Source organism: Aotus nancymaae, unplaced genomic scaffold (genome assembly GCF_030222135.1).
Source record: "Aotus nancymaae isolate 86718 unplaced genomic scaffold, 86718_ANA_hifiasm-v0.15.2.pri h1tg000058l, whole genome shotgun sequence".
NCBI lineage: Eukaryota > Metazoa > Chordata > Mammalia > Primates > Aotidae > Aotus > Aotus nancymaae.
The window spans coordinates 18095437-18111463 of record NW_026988472.1 but is presented as its reverse complement, the minus strand read 5'-3'; the positions used below and the strand labels follow the sequence as shown (position 1 = coordinate 18111463).

Here is a 16027-nt window from a genome sequence, read left to right as displayed (position 1 = left end):
GCGTCAGAAGTCTCGTTTTATAAGCAGGCATACTGAGCTGTGCTGTCAGTGATGCCCTGTATTTGTCACTTTCTTACAGAGCTCACAGAAGGTGTGCTTCAGCTTTGGGATGCTGAGATGAATGGGCTTTGCAGAGAATGTGACAGTTTTTTTAAAAAAAGACTCCACTTTAAAGACATGCATATTTAGCTGTTTGGGAATGCAATTGTTTCCTTCTTGAACGTCAAATATAAGAGTACTAAGGTGGGGTGCAGTGGCTCACACCTGTAATCCCAGCACTTTGGGAAGCCGAGGTGGGAGGATCACGAGGTCAAGAGATTGAGACCATCCAGGCCAACATGGTGAAACCCCGTCTCTACTAAAAATACAAAAATTAGCTGGGCGTGGTGGCATACGCCTGTAGTCCCAGCTACTTGGGAGGCTGAGGCAGGAGAATCTCTTGAACCTTGGAGGTGGAGGTTGCAGTGAGCCAAGATCGCGCCACTGTACTCCAGCCGGGTGACAGAGCGTGACTCCGCTCAAAAAAAAAAGAAGAGTGCTACAGGCCAAGCACATTGGGAGGCCAAAGTGGGCAGATCACCTGAGGTCAAGAGTTGGAAACCAGCCTGGCCAACATGGTGAAGTCCTGTCTCTATTAAAAATACCCAAAAAATGGCTGGATATGGTGGCAGGAGCCTGAAATCCCAGCTACTCAGGAGGCTGAGGCGTGAGAATTGCTTGAACCCAGGAGGTGGAGGTTGAAGTGAGCTGAGATTGCACCACTGCACTCAAGCCTGGGTGACAGAACAGGACTTCATCTCCAAAAAAAGAAAAGAAAAGAAAAAAGAAAATGACAGGCTAGGCATGGTGGCTTATGCCTGTAAACCTAGCACTTTGGGAGTTTCAGAGGGGAGGATGGCTTGAGCCCAGGAGTTCGAGACCAGCCTGGGCAACATAGTGATATGGTTTGACTGTGTCCCAACCCAAATATCAGCTTGAATTCCCATGTGGGAGGTAATTGAATCATGGGGGCAGGTCTTCCCCAGCTGTTCTTGTGATAGTGAATAAGTCTCACAAGATCTGACGGTTATAAAAAGGGGAGTTTCCCTGCACAAGTGCACCTCTCTTTGCCTGCCGCCATCCATGTAAGATGTGACTTGCTTCCTTTTGCCTTCTGTAATGATTGTGAGGCCTCCCTAGCCATGTGGAACTGTAAGCCCAATTAAACCTCTTTCTTTTGTAGATTGGCCAGTCTTTGGTATGTCTTTATCAGCATTATGAAAACAGACTAATACACGTAGTGAGACCCTATCTCTACAAAAATACACACATTAGCTGGGTATAGTGATACATGCCTTTGGTATCAGCTATTTGGGAGGTTGAGGTGGGATGATCACTTGAGCTCAGGAGGTTGAGGCTGCAGTGAGCTAGGATTGCACCACTGCACTCCAGCCTGGGAGAGAGACAGAGTGAGATCCTGTCTCAAAAAAAAAAAAAAAAAAAATAGAATCACGAGGTTAAGAGATCAAGACCATCCTGGCCAACATGGTGAAACCCTGTCTCTCTACTAAAAATAGAAAAAATTAGCTAGGCATTGTGGTGCACGCCTGTAGTCCCAGCTACTCAGGAGGCTGAGGCAGGAGAATCACTTGAACCCAGTGAGGCAGAGGTTGCAGTGAGCCGAGATCGTGCCATTGCACTCCAGCCTGGGTAACAAGAGCGAAACTCCGTTTCAAAAAAAAAAAGAAAAAGAAAACAACAAAAAAGAGAAAATACTCCGTATGATACTATGATGCTGGACACACATAATCATACATTTGTCCAAACTCATAGAATGTACAACACCGAGAGTAAACCCTAACGTAAACTGTGGACTCTGGGTGATGATGATGTGTCAATATAGGTTCATCAATTGCAACAAATGTACCATTCTGGTGGGGGATATTGATAATGGGGGAGGCTGTATGTGTCGGGGGTCAAGGGGGTATAAGGGAAATCTCTGTATCTTCTACCCATTGTTGCCATGAACCTAAAACTGTTCTAAAAGTTGGCTGGGCGCGGTGACTCACACCTGTAATCCCAGCACTTTGGGAGGCTGAGGCAGGCAGATCACTTGAGGCCAGGAGTTTGAGACCAGCCTGGCCAACATGGTGAAACCTGTCTCCACTGAAAATACAAAAATTAGCCGGGCGTGGTAGTGGGCGCCTGCAATCCCAGCTATTTGGAGGCTTAGGCAGAAGAATTCCCTGATCTGGGAGGTGGAGGTTGCAGTGAGCTGAGATCCTACCACTGTACTTCAGCCTGGGTGACAGAGCAAGACTCGGTCTCAAAAAATAAAAATAAAATAAAATAAACAAAATTAGAAAAATAAAAAATATAAAAAAATAAGGCCAGGCACAGTGGCTCACACCTGTAATCCCAGCACTTTGAAAGGCCGAGGTGGGCGGATTAGTTGAGGTCAGGAGTTCAAGACCAGCCTGACCAACATGGAGAAACCTCGTCTCTACTAAAAAAAACAAAATTAGCTGGGCGTGGTGGCGCATGCCTATAATCCCAGTTACTCAGGAGGCTGAGGCAGGAGAATCACTTGAACCCAGGAGGCAGAGGTTGTGGTGATCCGAGATTGCGCCATTGCACTCCAGCCTGGGCAGCAAGAGTGAAACTCTGTCTCAAAAACAAAATAAAATAAAATAATGGTTATATCCTCTGAATTGAGTCTTAGAAAAAGAATATATATATATATATATATATATATATACTATAAAGTTTATTAAAAGGAAAAGTTATGGGCTAGGTGTGGTGGCTCATGCCTGTAATCCCAACACTTTGGGAGGCTTAAGTGGGAGGATCATTTGAGGCCAGGATTTGGAGGCCAGCCTGGGAAACATAGTGAGACTCCATCTGTACAAAAATTTTAAAATTTAGACAGGTGTGTTGTTGTGTGCTTAGTCCCAGCTACTCAGGAGGCTGAGGCAGGAGGATTGCTTGAGCCTAGGAGTTTGAGGCTGCAGTGAGCTATAATGGCACAACTGCACTGCAGCCTGGGCAACAGAGTGAGACCCCATCTCAAAAGAAAGGGAAGAAAGGAAGAAGGAAGGAAGAAAGAAAGAAAGAAAAGAAAGTTATGTTGATGGAAGCAAAAAAAAAGCAAACTCTAGGTGCCATATAAGGAGGCCCATCTAGCCTATTAGAGGATGAGGGGCCATCTTACACATTTTAGGAGGAACTCCAGTCAAAACTGGCAGAGGAACTGTCCAGCCAATCACTGGAATGGTGAGAAATAGTAAACTATGGTTGCTTTGGGCCACTAAGTTTTGGGGTGGCTTGTTACACAGCCAAGCCTAATTAAAACACAAGCTCAATTTATCTTATTATTAAAAAATAAAAATACATAATGAGGGAGAGCAAGTGGGAATATAGGTGAAAAAAAATGGCCCTACATTGGTAAATTTTTTTTCTTTTTGATGACATGGTCTTGCTTTGTCGAAGTGGCAAGATCACAGCTCACTGCAACCTCCTGGGCTCAAGTGATCCTCCCGCCTGAGCCTCATGAGTAGGTGAGACTACAGGCACCTGCCACCAAGCCTACCTAATTTTTTAATTGTTTTGTAGAGATGGAGGTCTCACTATGTTGTCCAGGCTGGTCTCGAACTCCTGGGCTCAAATGATCGGCCCGCCTCTGCCTCGTAAAGTGCTGGGATTACAGGCATGAGTACCACCTGGGCTACGTTGGTCATTGTTGAAGGTAGGGGTTTGTTACCTACTATCTACTTTTATGTCTGTTTGAAATTATAATAGTAAGTAAAAAAGAAGCTAAGAGGGGGTTGGAAAGATTTCATTAGAAAATTTTATATACATGCTTGATATGTCACACTTCCCTAATGGCTTGTATTTAATTTTCTTTTTATGTTGCTTTTTGTTTTTAAAGATTTACCCAGTTAACTTTTTAAAAAAGCTTTCCTCCTTTTCCTTTTTTTCTTTTTAAGTTGAAGCCTTGGAGGTGCTTTTCATTCCGTTACAGAAAGCACCACCCCAGCTTAAAATGTATTTAATTTTCTTTACATGATTACATAATACAGGGAAAATGAAATACATGTTTTTCCCACCGGGTCGCATTTTGACCCCAGAGTGCCGTAGAAATCTGTACATTTCCTGGATGTCTCTGGAGGTGGGGGGCGGGGCGGGGAAGGCAGGGAGGGAGCCCAACTGACTCTACATCCAGAAACTTCTCTCAAGGCAGCCCGCGCCCCCAACAGGCAGGATTCCAACAGTGCAGAAGCCCCCAGGCCCCAAGTCCGGGGTGGCGAGGGGTGGGGGACGAAGAGGTCGTCCAGCCTCCCCGGGGAGCCACCTTGGCCCTCCCTCCCTCCTGCTGGCTGGGTGCCGTGCTGCGGGGCTGCTCAGGTTGGTAACTGTGCAGACTGACGCTAGGGCCGCCGCTGGACGGTGGAGGTGGGGGTGGGGGTGGGGGTGCTGCGAGGGGCGACAAGGCTCTCCCTCGCTGCGACCACGGAAAAGGCGGGTCAGCCTCCATTACAAAGCGCTGCAGGAGGGGCCAGAAGCTTGTCTTGGCCAGACCCTGCATCCATCCTGCCCAGGTTCCCCGCCGAGTTCCCCCTGGGCTGTGATCGTTGCGGATTTCAACACCACACTGTGGAAACGGAGATGCCCCCGCGTGCACCCCCGAAGTGAAGGGGCGCGTGGCAAATGAGGCAGGGGGACAGCGGCCAGAGCAGACCCCAGCGGGGTGGCCCGCCCGGGAGGTGTCTGAGAGTCCCCGGCTGAGGGGTGAGGGGCGCGGCCGCGCGGCACTTCCTCCGCGAGCGCCACCAGAGGCCGCCTGGAACCCAAGTTTCAACCGCCCGATGGTTCCTTTCCCCGCTTCCTAGCGATGTTTGCCATGACGGCTGCGAGTTATCCGACCTGGAGGCCACTCTCCTTTCCTTCCAAGGACGCCCAGAACCCGGGGGGGTGGGGGGGGGCGGTGAGGGAGGGAGGAGGGAGTGGGTGAGGGAGGAAGATGGCGGGGAGAAGAGAGGGAGGGAGGAAAAGGAACGAACTGCATTGGCCTGTCGCCTCTGCACGGTAAGATTCTGGAACCCTGGGTCCCGGCCTCCTCTCCTGGGGCCAAACGTTCCGGTTCCCGATGCCAGGCTGCAGAAAAAATGAGCACACAGAACACGTGGACTAGCACACAAACAAGCTTATTACCTCTTTTTTATCTTTTGCACACTAATTAATAAATAAACTACTGCAACGGAAAAAAAGCAGGCAGAATGCAAACAGCCTCTCGGTGGCTCTGTTATATAAGAGGGACACACGGAGGCTGCTTGGTGGCTAAAGAATTCCTCCAATGCCCGCTCCAAAGCGGAGCCCTGCAACGGCCTTAAATCAAAAGGAAAGCGGGTGTCGACAGCAAGCACAGAAAGCGGGGCCTAATTCAGCCAGGAACGAACACCATATTCCTGCGGGGGTGGCGATGGGGGCACGACTATTACAAAACGAGGCCCCCCTGAAAGCGCCCTGGCCCACCCAACACGCACATTCACTTCCTTGCAGATTTCTGCTGGCAACTTCCATGGAACCATACCCGCACCTCCACCCCCATGACCAGAGTTGCTGGGGCTGGGAGCTGCCCCAAACACTGCGCCACCAGCGTCCCCTGGCCCAGGAATTTTAGATTGGGGTAGAGAAAGGACAAACAGTGTCTATGGAAAGCGGGAGAGGATCCTGTGTAAACAGGGGAGCTGGGGAGAGAAAGGCCACGGGGATTCTGCCTTCCACCTCACTGCAGCCTCCTCCCAGCAGCTGTAATCATCCCTGTCTCCCTGTTCCCGAGGCACCTATGACCTATAACGTCCTTCTGAGACTCAGTGAGCTAGAAACTTCTGTTACTTGCACCCAGCAGAGTTCTAAATAATATGCCCTCAAAACCAAGCTTGCATTTTCATTTTGCTTTTTTATTTTTTAAATAGACTTTATTTTTTTTAGAGCAGTTTTAGGTTCACAGCAAAATAGGAAGGCGCAGAGATTCCCCATATTCCCGACAGCATCCTCCTAGCATGGGAATCTTATCACCCAGGAGCCGCAGCTGACATGAGGGTTCACTCTTGCTGTGGTACATTCTGTGGAATTGAACTAATGCATAATGCCACACATCCACTATGATAGTGTCACACGGAGGATTTTCACTGCCCTAAAAATCCACTTTGCTCCACCTATTCATCCCCCCTTTCCACAACATCTGGCAGCTGCTGAATTTTTTTTCACCTTCTCCATAGTCTTGCCTTTTCCAGAATGTCATATAGTTGGAATTATACAGTATGCAACCTTTTCAGATTGGCTTTCGCTTAAGTAATTCCTTTTACTTCTGCAGTAAAAGTTTCCTGCTTACATTTTCCCAACCCTTCTCTCATTTAGTGTACACGGCACATCACATCTTCCAATTGAGGAAAAATCTCATTTCAGGCCTACAAATAAATTAGAATCAAGTGTTTTTCCTTTCAGCAAAAGGAAATTAACATGTACGGAAAACTTGAAACGAGAGATCCCAGCGATTCTATTTCCAGCCACAGCACAACCTGTCTAAAGCGTTCTCTGATTCTTCCAGAGAGGGAGTTTTAAACACCGGGGAAGCATGTGCAGAAGATCGGTTTCCTCACCCAAGGATGGGCACGACCCTGTGGCCTAGCATCCATGGCACGGTTCTGAGGGCTGCCTCCCTCTGCCCTGGCAGCATGGTTCCATCTGCAGTGAGGAGAGTCCAGTGGCGCTCTGCATTGAAGCAAATCCATGGCGCCCTGCTGCAGGAGCACCTGCAAACACTCATCGCCTCCTTATTTCTCCGGAGGTCTCTCACTTAATCCCCACTCTGTTTCTGCAACACTCTCCCGTCAGCCATAATAATAGCAACAGCAGTTTAAATGTACTGACTGTTGACTATGTTCCAGGCACCTTTCTTTTTTTAATTTAATTTAATTTTTTTGAGATGGAGTCCCGCTCTGTTGCCCAGGCTGGAGTGCAGTGGTGCGATCTCGGCTCTTTGCAACCTCCACCTACCAGGTTCAAGAGATTCTCGTGCTTCAGCCTCCTGAGTAGCTGGAATTATAGGCACTTGTCACCACACAGAGCTAGTTTTTGTATTTTCAGTCGAGACAGGGTTTCACCACGTTGCCCAGGCTGGCCTCAAACTCCTGACCTCAGATGATCCACCTGCCTCGGCCTCCCAATGTGCTGAGATTACAGGCATAAGCCACCGTGCCCGGTCTCCAGGCACCTTTCTAAGGGCTTTATTTTTATTTATTTACCTATTTTTAAAAATTATTTATTTATTTATTTTAGACGGAGTCTCACTCTGTCACCCAGGCTGGAGTGCAGTGGCACGATCTCGGCTCACTGCAACCTCCACCTCCTGGGTTCAAGTGATTCTCCTGCCTCAGCTTCTTAAGCAGCTGGGATTACATAGGTGGGCACCACCATGCCCAGGTAATTTTTGTATTTTTAGTAGAGACGGGGTTTCACCATGTTGGCCAGGCTGGTCTCAGACTCTTGACTTTGTGATCCGCCCACCTCGGCCTCTCAAAGTGCTGAGATTACAGGCGTGAGCCACCATGCCCAGCTTATTTACCTATTTTTTTTTTAACCTATTTTTTTTTTAGACAGAGTTTCACTCTGTCACCCAGGCTGGAGTGCAGTGGCATGATCATGGCTCACTGCAGCCTCAACCTCCTGGGGTCAAGCGATCCTCCCACCTCAGCCTTCTGAGTAGCTGGGAGTACAGGTGACACGTGCCACACCTGGCTAATTTTTGATTTTTTTTTTTTTTTTTGTAGAGATGAGGGTCTCACTATGTTGCCCAGGCTGGTCTTGAAGTCCTGAGCTCAAACCGTCTTCCCGCATCAGCCTCCCAAAGTGCTAGGATTACAGGTGTGAGCCACTGCACCCAGCCCAGCACTTTTATTATTATATTATTATTTTCATAGAGATGGGGTCCCACAATTCTTCCACCTTGTCCCCGGGAAGGTCCCTAAAAGAAAGTGGTGAACCAAGTTTTGAAGATGTTCCATGATCAGGTATTCAATGGGAAGCTAAAACAATTGGCTGAAGATGGCCCGACTGGCCTTGGACCCTGGGGTTCTGTGTGTGATTCTCTTATCTTGGCTTTCGGGGGCTCCAAGTCTATTTGCCAAAGACTTTTTTCTTCTTCTTTTTTGTTTGAGACAGTCTCGCTCTGTCACCCAGGCCGGAGTGCAGGGGTGCCATCTCGGCTCACTGCAACCTCCACCTCCCAGGTTCAAACGATTTTCCCAGCTCAGCCTCTGGAGTAGCTGGGATTATAGGCAGCTGCCACTGCACCAGCTAATTTTTATATTTTGAGACGGGGTTTTGCCATGTTGGCCAGGCTGGTCTTGAAGTCCTGACCTCAGGTGATCTGCCTGCCTCGGCCTCCCAAAGTGCTGGGATTACAGGCGTGAGCCACCACCCGGCTATTTGCCAAAGACTTCAAGTACCATCAGCCAAAGTGCCAGAGCAGCTTGTACCAAAGTCTGGACTGTTGCAGAGTCAGTTGCTCAGAACTGGCAGTCGGGTCAGAGTAGCTCATTAGCGTGGGGTGTGTGTTGCCTCCAAAATCCAATGACACCAAATATTGTGCCTCTTCCTTTTTTTTTCTTTTTGAGGCAGGGTCTCACTCTGTTGCCCAGGCTGGAGTGCAGTGGCACAAACACGGCTCACTGCAGCCTTGTCCTCCTGGGTTCAAGCAATCCTCCTGCTTCAGCCTCCTGAGTAGGTGGGAGTACAGGTACATGCTACCACACCCAGCTGATTTTTTATTTTTTGTAGAGACAGATTTTGCTATATGTTGCCCGGGCTGGTGTGCCTCTTTCTTAATGGCAGGTGGTACAGCCTCTCTTTCACTTTGGCAGTGACACCCCACCTTCCTTGAGGTGGTGGGAATGTCTGTAGGTGAATAGTGAATCTAGTTTTTGAAGAAGCCATTAGAAAGGTGAGGGAAGGGAGGGAGTGGCATTCCAGGCAGAACAGGGCAGAGGCATCGCAACAGAGCTCAGCAGATTACCAAAGAGGAACCGTGACCAGGCGCGGTGGCTCACACCTGTAATACTAGCACTTTGGGAGCCCAAGGTGGTTGGATCGCTTGAGTCCAGGAGTTCAAGACCAGCCTGGCCAACATGGTAAAACCTCGCCTCTACAAAAAGTACAAAAATTAGCCAGGCGCGGTGGCTCACGCCTGTAATCCCAGCACTTTGGGAGGCCGAGGCGGGTGGATCACGACGTCAGGAGATCAAGACCATCATGGCTAACACGGTGAAACCCTGTCTCTAATAAAAATACAAAAAATTAGCCAGGCATGGTGGCGTGCACCTGAAGTCCCAGCTACTCAGGAGACTGAGGCAGGAGAATTGCTTGAACCTGGGAGGCCGAGGTTGCAGTGAGCAGAGATCACGCCATTACACTCCAGCCTGGGTGACAAGATCGAGACTTCGTCTAAAAAAAAAAAAATCTAGTAAGGTGTGGTAACTCATACCTATAATCCCAGCACTCTGGGAGGTTGAGTGAGGGCAGATCACTTGAAGCCAGGGGTTCAAGACCAGCCTGGCCAACATGGTGAAACCCCGTCTCTACTAAAAATACAAAAATTAGCTGGGCGTGGTGGTGTGCCCCTGTAATCCCAGCTACTCAGGAGGCTGAGGCAGGAGAATTGCTTGAACCCAGGAGGTGGAGGTTGCAGGGAGCCGAGGTCACTCAACTGCACTCCACCCCGGGGGACAGAGCAAGATTTCATCTCAAACAAAAACAAACAAAAATTAACTGGGGGTGGTGGCATACGCCTGTAGTCCCAGCTATTCAGGAGGCTGAAAGTGGGAGATTTCTCAGTTCCTCACCACATGGGTCTCTCTATAGGGCTGCTTGAGCGTCCTCACAACGTGGCAGCTGGCTCTCCCCAAAACAAGTGATTCAAGAGAGAGCAAGATGATGGGAAAGGAAAATAAAAACTCATTGGGACCCCAATTCACTCTGCCAAGAACAAAAAAAATTAAGCTGAAAGCTGAGTCATGCAAGAGGCTGCCTTTCCTTTTATTCCTAAGCAGATAGCTACCGATAAAAGGTTAAACATCGCCACAGGTAGCTGCTCTATGTTCACCTTATCTTATGGAAAGTGGCAATTACTAAGTGCGAGATTAATACATACTTGACCATGCCTCTACTTGCTTCTTTTCTGTCGCAAGATGTGGATTCAGGAATGCGACCATACCCTCCCTCTTTCTCTTCCTGCCTGCTTTTCCGCTTTCAATACCGAAGCCCTCAAAATCAGCTCTGGAGAAAGGCACAGACCACTCACTAACTGTTTCTGTGACTCATGTTTATTTCTTCTCGGCATGTCCTTAACCTTTGCAGAGTAAACTTCTAAATTGATTGAGACCTGTCTCAGACACTTTTTGGTTTACAGTGTAAAGTGCAACGTCTTTCACGGGCTACCTTCAGAAGCCACACTGTCACACTTCTGCAGTCTCCTACTGATTACACAGGTCAGCCTACTGAACCAGTGAACACTGAGGTGTGAGGATCATTTGGGGCCATCTTTTTTTTTTTTTTTTTGAGACAGAGTCTCGCTCTGTTGCCCAGGCTGGAGTGTAGTGGCATGACCTCAGCTCACTGCAACCTCTGCCTCCCGGGTTCAAGTGATTCTCCTGCCTCAGCTTCCCAAGTAGCTGGGACTACAGGCGCCTGGCTAATTTTTTTATATTTTTGGTAGAGATGTGGTTTCACCATGTTGGCCAGGCTGGTCTCGAACTCCTGACCTCAAGTGATTTGGCTGCCTTGGCCTCCGAAAGTGCTGGGATTATAGGTGTGAGCCACCCCACCCGGCCATTTGGGGCCATCTTTAAGGCTGCCTACCACAGATGGCCTCTGGAGAATGGCAAGGGCTCTGTATAGGTAGCCCAGCCTGCATGAACTGCCGCTCTGGTCTATTCTTCCTCAACTCTGATTTTGTGCTTGCTATACTAGCTAGGATTAGGGTTGGCTTATAAAACACAAAATAAATTAAGTCATTTTAAAAAGATAGAGATTTATTTCTCTTTCACATAGAAGAAAAGTCCAGAGAAAAAAGTCTCAATAGGCTCAGGTCAGTTCTTTCTATCTTTCTACCTTTTAAGCCACAGGACATCCTTAAGATCACATCCTTAAGATCACAAAATGGTTGCTGGAAGTCTACCATCACACCCACATTCAAAACAGGAAGTAGGAGAAGTGCCAGGGGCAAAAGGCCTTTCTTAGCAACCCCATCCACCAACTTCCACTTACATCTCAAAGGTTGTCCCTACTCAGCTGCAAGGGAGGCTGGGAAACATCATTTTCTGGTCTGGTTGCAATTCTGCCCCCAGTAACATAGGGGGACGGTTAATAAGGGAGAAGGGGAGAAAGGAGATCAGTTAGGCATGTCTATCATTTGCTAAGCAAACTTCCTGCACAATAATTTGGTCTCCCCAGCTCCTTTATTTAGAGCAGGAGGTCTCTCAATGGGGAACCCTGATGCTCTGTGCAAGCAGGACGTGAAGGCGAAGGTAGGGTTGTCAGCTGCCTGGCTGAGTTTGAAGGTGTGCTCCAAAAACCCACGGTAAAGACCAGCAAAGACCGGGAGACTTATTGTTTTCAAACACTTAAAGAAATCTCAGTCCATTCATTAGCTGACCACTAAGCTAACCCAATGGACTTTAGTGGCCACACATGACAAAGAATACACAGAATTAGTTCAGAAGCAAACAAGGACACTAGCAACCCAATTCACCCTGGAAGGAGGACAGAATTTGATTTCTAGGGTTGTTCCATAATATTTCAAGGGTACAATTTTGAGCAACTTTATGGGATGAAAAGAAACTGAAGTGATGATAGTTGCAAATATCCATGAATATTCTAAAACTACAGAATTATACACTTTAAATGGTTGGATTATATAGTGTGAATTTTTTTTTTTTTTTTTTTTTTTTTTTTTTGAGATGGAGTCTTGCTCTGTCTCCCAGGCTGGAGTGTAGTGGCATAATCTTGGCTTACTGCAGCCTCCCTCTCCCAGGTTCAAATGATTCTCCTGCTTCAGCCTCCCTAGTAGCTGAGACTACAGGCACCCACCACCATGCCTGGCTAATTTTTGTATTTTTAGTAGAGACGGGGTTTCACCATGTTGGTCAGACTGGTCTTAAGTTCCTGACCTCAAGTGACCCACGTGCCTTGCCCTCCCAAAGTGCTGGGATTACAAGTGTGAGGCATTGCACCCTGCCAGTGCTATGTAAATTATAAAGCTGTTTAGAAAAAAAGAAAGTGGGGTGGGGTGTGGCACATTGGCTCATGCCTGTAATCCCAGCACTTTGAGAGCCCAAGGCAGGTGGATCACCTGAGGTCAGGCGTTCAAGATCAGCCTGGCCAACATGGTGAAAACCCGTTTCTACTAAAAATACAAAGAATTAGCTGGGTGTGGTGGCGGACACCTGTAATCGCAGCTACTAGGGAGGCTAAGACAAGAGAATAGCTTGAACCCGGGAGGCGGAGGCTGCAGTGAGCTGAGATCACAACAGTGCACTCCATCCTGGGCAACAAGAGCAAAACTCCATCTCAAAAAAAGAAAAAAAGAAAGTGCCTCTTTGAGAGGTCGAGGTGGGCAGATTGCTTGAGCCCAGGAGTTCGAGACGAGTCTAGGCAACATGGTGAAATCCCATCTCTACAAAAAAATACAAAAATTGGCTGGGCATGGTGCTCCTGCCTGTAATCCAGCACTTTGGGAGGCCAAGGCAGGCGGATCATTTAAGATCAGGAGTTCAAGACCAGCCTGGCTGACATGATGAACCCTGTTTCTACTAAAAATATAAAAACTACCCAGCTGTGGTGACGTGTGCCTGTAATCCCAGCAACTTGGGAGGCTGAGGAAGGAGAGTCACTTGAACCCAGGAGGTCGAGGTTGCAGTAAGTCATGATAATGCCCCTGCACTCCAGTCTGGGAGATATAGCCTGACTCTGTCTCAAAAAAACACACATTGAGCGAAAAAAGCAAGACACAAAAGAATACATACTACATGATTAGATTTCTATGAAACTGTAGAAAAGACAAATGTAATCTAGAGTGACAGATAAGGCTAGATGCGGTGGCTCACACCTGTAATCCCCGTGCTCTAAGAGGCCAAGTCAGGAGGATTGCTTAAGGCTGGGAGCTCAAGACCAGCCTGGGCAGTATAGTGACACCCTATGTTTAATGTTTATTAAATAGAGACCATCTCTTTTTTTTTTTTGAGACAGAGTCTTGCTCTGTCGCCCAGGCTGCAGTGCAGTGGCGCGACCTCGGTTCACTGCAACCTCTGCCTGCCAGGTTCAAGCGATTCTCCTGCCTCAGCCTTCTGAGTAGCTGGGACTACAGGCACATGGCACCATGCCCGGCTAATTTATTTTTATTTTTTTTTTATTTTTAGTAGAGACGGGGGTGTCACCATATTGGTCAGGCTGGTCTTGAACTCCTGACCTCATCATCCACCTGCCTCAGCCTCCCAAAGTACTGGGATTACAGGCATGAGCCACCATGTTCAGTCTAGAGACCATCTCTATTTAATACAAATTAATTTTTAAAGAACAGAATGCCTGGGAGGTGCTGGGGAGACTTGTAAGAGTTATGTGACAGCTGTCAGTGGTTTGGGTCACAGGAAGGAGAGAGGCTGTACTAAGGACATGATTTGGGTTTGATTTTTTTCAAGGACAGAGGAGATAAGGATTCCATTTACAGCCTGTGAGGATGATGTCCGGCTAAAGACAGAAAGAAAATGTAAGAGAGACTTGGGAAATCAAGAAACGCCCAAGAAACGGGGATGAGTAGGATGAGTTCAAGGGGTAGGTTAGCCTTGGGAAGGTGTATGACCACTTAGTCAGGCTGCTTCAGGAAGGATCTGATGTGCACATGGACACACACACACACACACACACACACACACACACACACACACACACACACACACAGGTGAAGGCAAGGCCAGTTCACCAGGCCTGGGAAGAGAAGGAGGCCCCAGAGAACTGTTCTGTAGGAGCTGGGGCTGGGGAAAAGTCACGGCTTTGAGCCTGCCGTCAGGAAGAGCAGGGAGCCGCCTGGGATTGTCAGGCATAGAGCTGGAACTTATTAATCAGTAATGAAGCCAGTCAGCGGGTTTATGGATTCTACCCTAGCAACCTGGGAGCAAAGCGGAGAAATAAACATTTCAGATGCCAGTTCCCTCTCAGTCCCCTGGACCATGCTGGCTTCTCCCTGTCAGGCAGAACGTCTGGATGGGCCTGTCCCTGGTGAGGTGGGGAGGCTGCTGTGCCGATGAGGCCTGGCCTGTGCCCTCCAGCAAGGCGCCCGCTTCTCAAGGGCTTCTGCTTGTGTGTGCCTTAGCTGCTGTGCACTTGGTCATCTCAGACCCCTCGCCAGGCCTTAGGTGTGTGGGGTGGGAGGCGGGACTGGAAGAGGGGTGCATCTGCTGTGTTCACTGTCAGCCCCAAAGTCCCTTTGCTCAAGGGGGAGAATGGGCAGAGGTTCCTGCGAGTCAGCTTCCTCCGGAGCCCTGACCTTTCATCTGCTTCTCAGTCACCCCCAGGGATTTACGCAAAAGCAGAGCCACTGCTGTAAAGAAAAAAAGCCCTCCCCTGAGGTGGCTTTCAGCCAGAGCCTGAACACTTTTTATGCGTATCTGTCACATGATGTCCTCCTCTGTTTAGTTTTTTTCCACCTTTAATTATCTTATGATTGCAAGATTACATGCTTATTGTCAGACATTCAAACTATGTGGAAAGGCCGGGCACAGAAGCTCATGCCTGTAATCCCACCCAGCACTTTGGGAGACCGAGATGGACGGATCACAAGATCAGGAGTTTGAGACCAGCCTCGCCAACATAGTAAAACCTTGTCTCTACAAAAAATACAAAAAAATTAGCCAGGCGTGGTGATGGGAGCCTGTAATCCCAGCTACTTGGGAGGCTGAAGCAGGAGAATTGCTTGAACCCAGGAGGCAGAGGTTGCAGTGAGCCGATATTGGGCCACTGCACTCTAGCCTGGGCAACAGAGTGAGACTCCATCTCAAAAAAAAAAAAAAAAAGAATATTCATATACATAAGAATGTAATCTTTATTTTTTATTCTGGTAAATATATACAACTTTAAAATATTTTGTAAAATTTTATAAAATATTTAAAAACAGGCTGGGCACAGTGGCTCGTGCCTGTAATCCCAACACTTTGGGAGGCTGAGGCAGGCAGATCACTTGAGGTCATGAGTTCCAGACCAGCCTGACCAACATCGTGAAACCCTGTCTCTACTAAAAATACACACATACACAAAATTAGCCAGGCGTGATGGCGCGCACCTGTAATCTCAGCTACTTGGGAGGCTGAGGCGGGAGAATCACTTGAACTTGAGGGGCAGAGGTTGCAGTGAGCCGAGATTGTGCCACTGCATTTCAGCCTGGGCACCAGAGTAAGACTTCATCTTAAAAAAAAAAAAAAAATGAAAAGGCCAGGCACAGTGGCTCATGCCTGTAATCCCAGCACTTTGGGAGGCTGAGGTGGGTGGATCACGAGGTTAGGAGTTCGAGACCAGCCTGACCAACATGGTGAAACCCGGTCTCTACTAAAAATACAAAAACCAGCTGGGTGTGGTGGCGTGCACCTGTAATCCCAGCTACTCGGGAGGCTGAGGCAGAAGAATCACTTGAACCCAGGAGGCAGAGGTTGCAGTGAGCCGAGATGTGCCATTGCACTCCAGCCTGGGCAACAGAGTGAGACTCCATCTCAAAAAAAATTAAAAATAGAAAAAATATATAATTTACTGTTTTAACCATGTTTAAGTGTACAGTTCAGTGGCATTCAGTGCATTTACATTGTTGTGCAACCATCATCACCACCCATCTCTAGAACCTTCTCATCTTCCCGAAATGAAATTCTGTATCCCTTAAACACTAATTCCCTATTTTTCCTTCCCCACTAACTGCTGGTAACCACCATTCCACTTTCTGTCTCTATGA

At 48.0% G+C, this 16027-nt stretch overlaps 1 long non-coding RNA gene across 1 annotated transcript; it reads left to right on the top strand.

The window, feature by feature from the left end:
- Positions 1–4218: 4218 nt before the first annotated feature.
- LOC110568788 (uncharacterized) lies at positions 4219–5262 on the top strand. The gene is made up of 2 exons (XR_002478969.1): positions 4219–4383; positions 4578–5262. It is a non-coding gene; the product is annotated as an uncharacterized LOC110568788 (long non-coding RNA).
- Positions 5263–16027: the final 10765 nt, after the last annotated feature.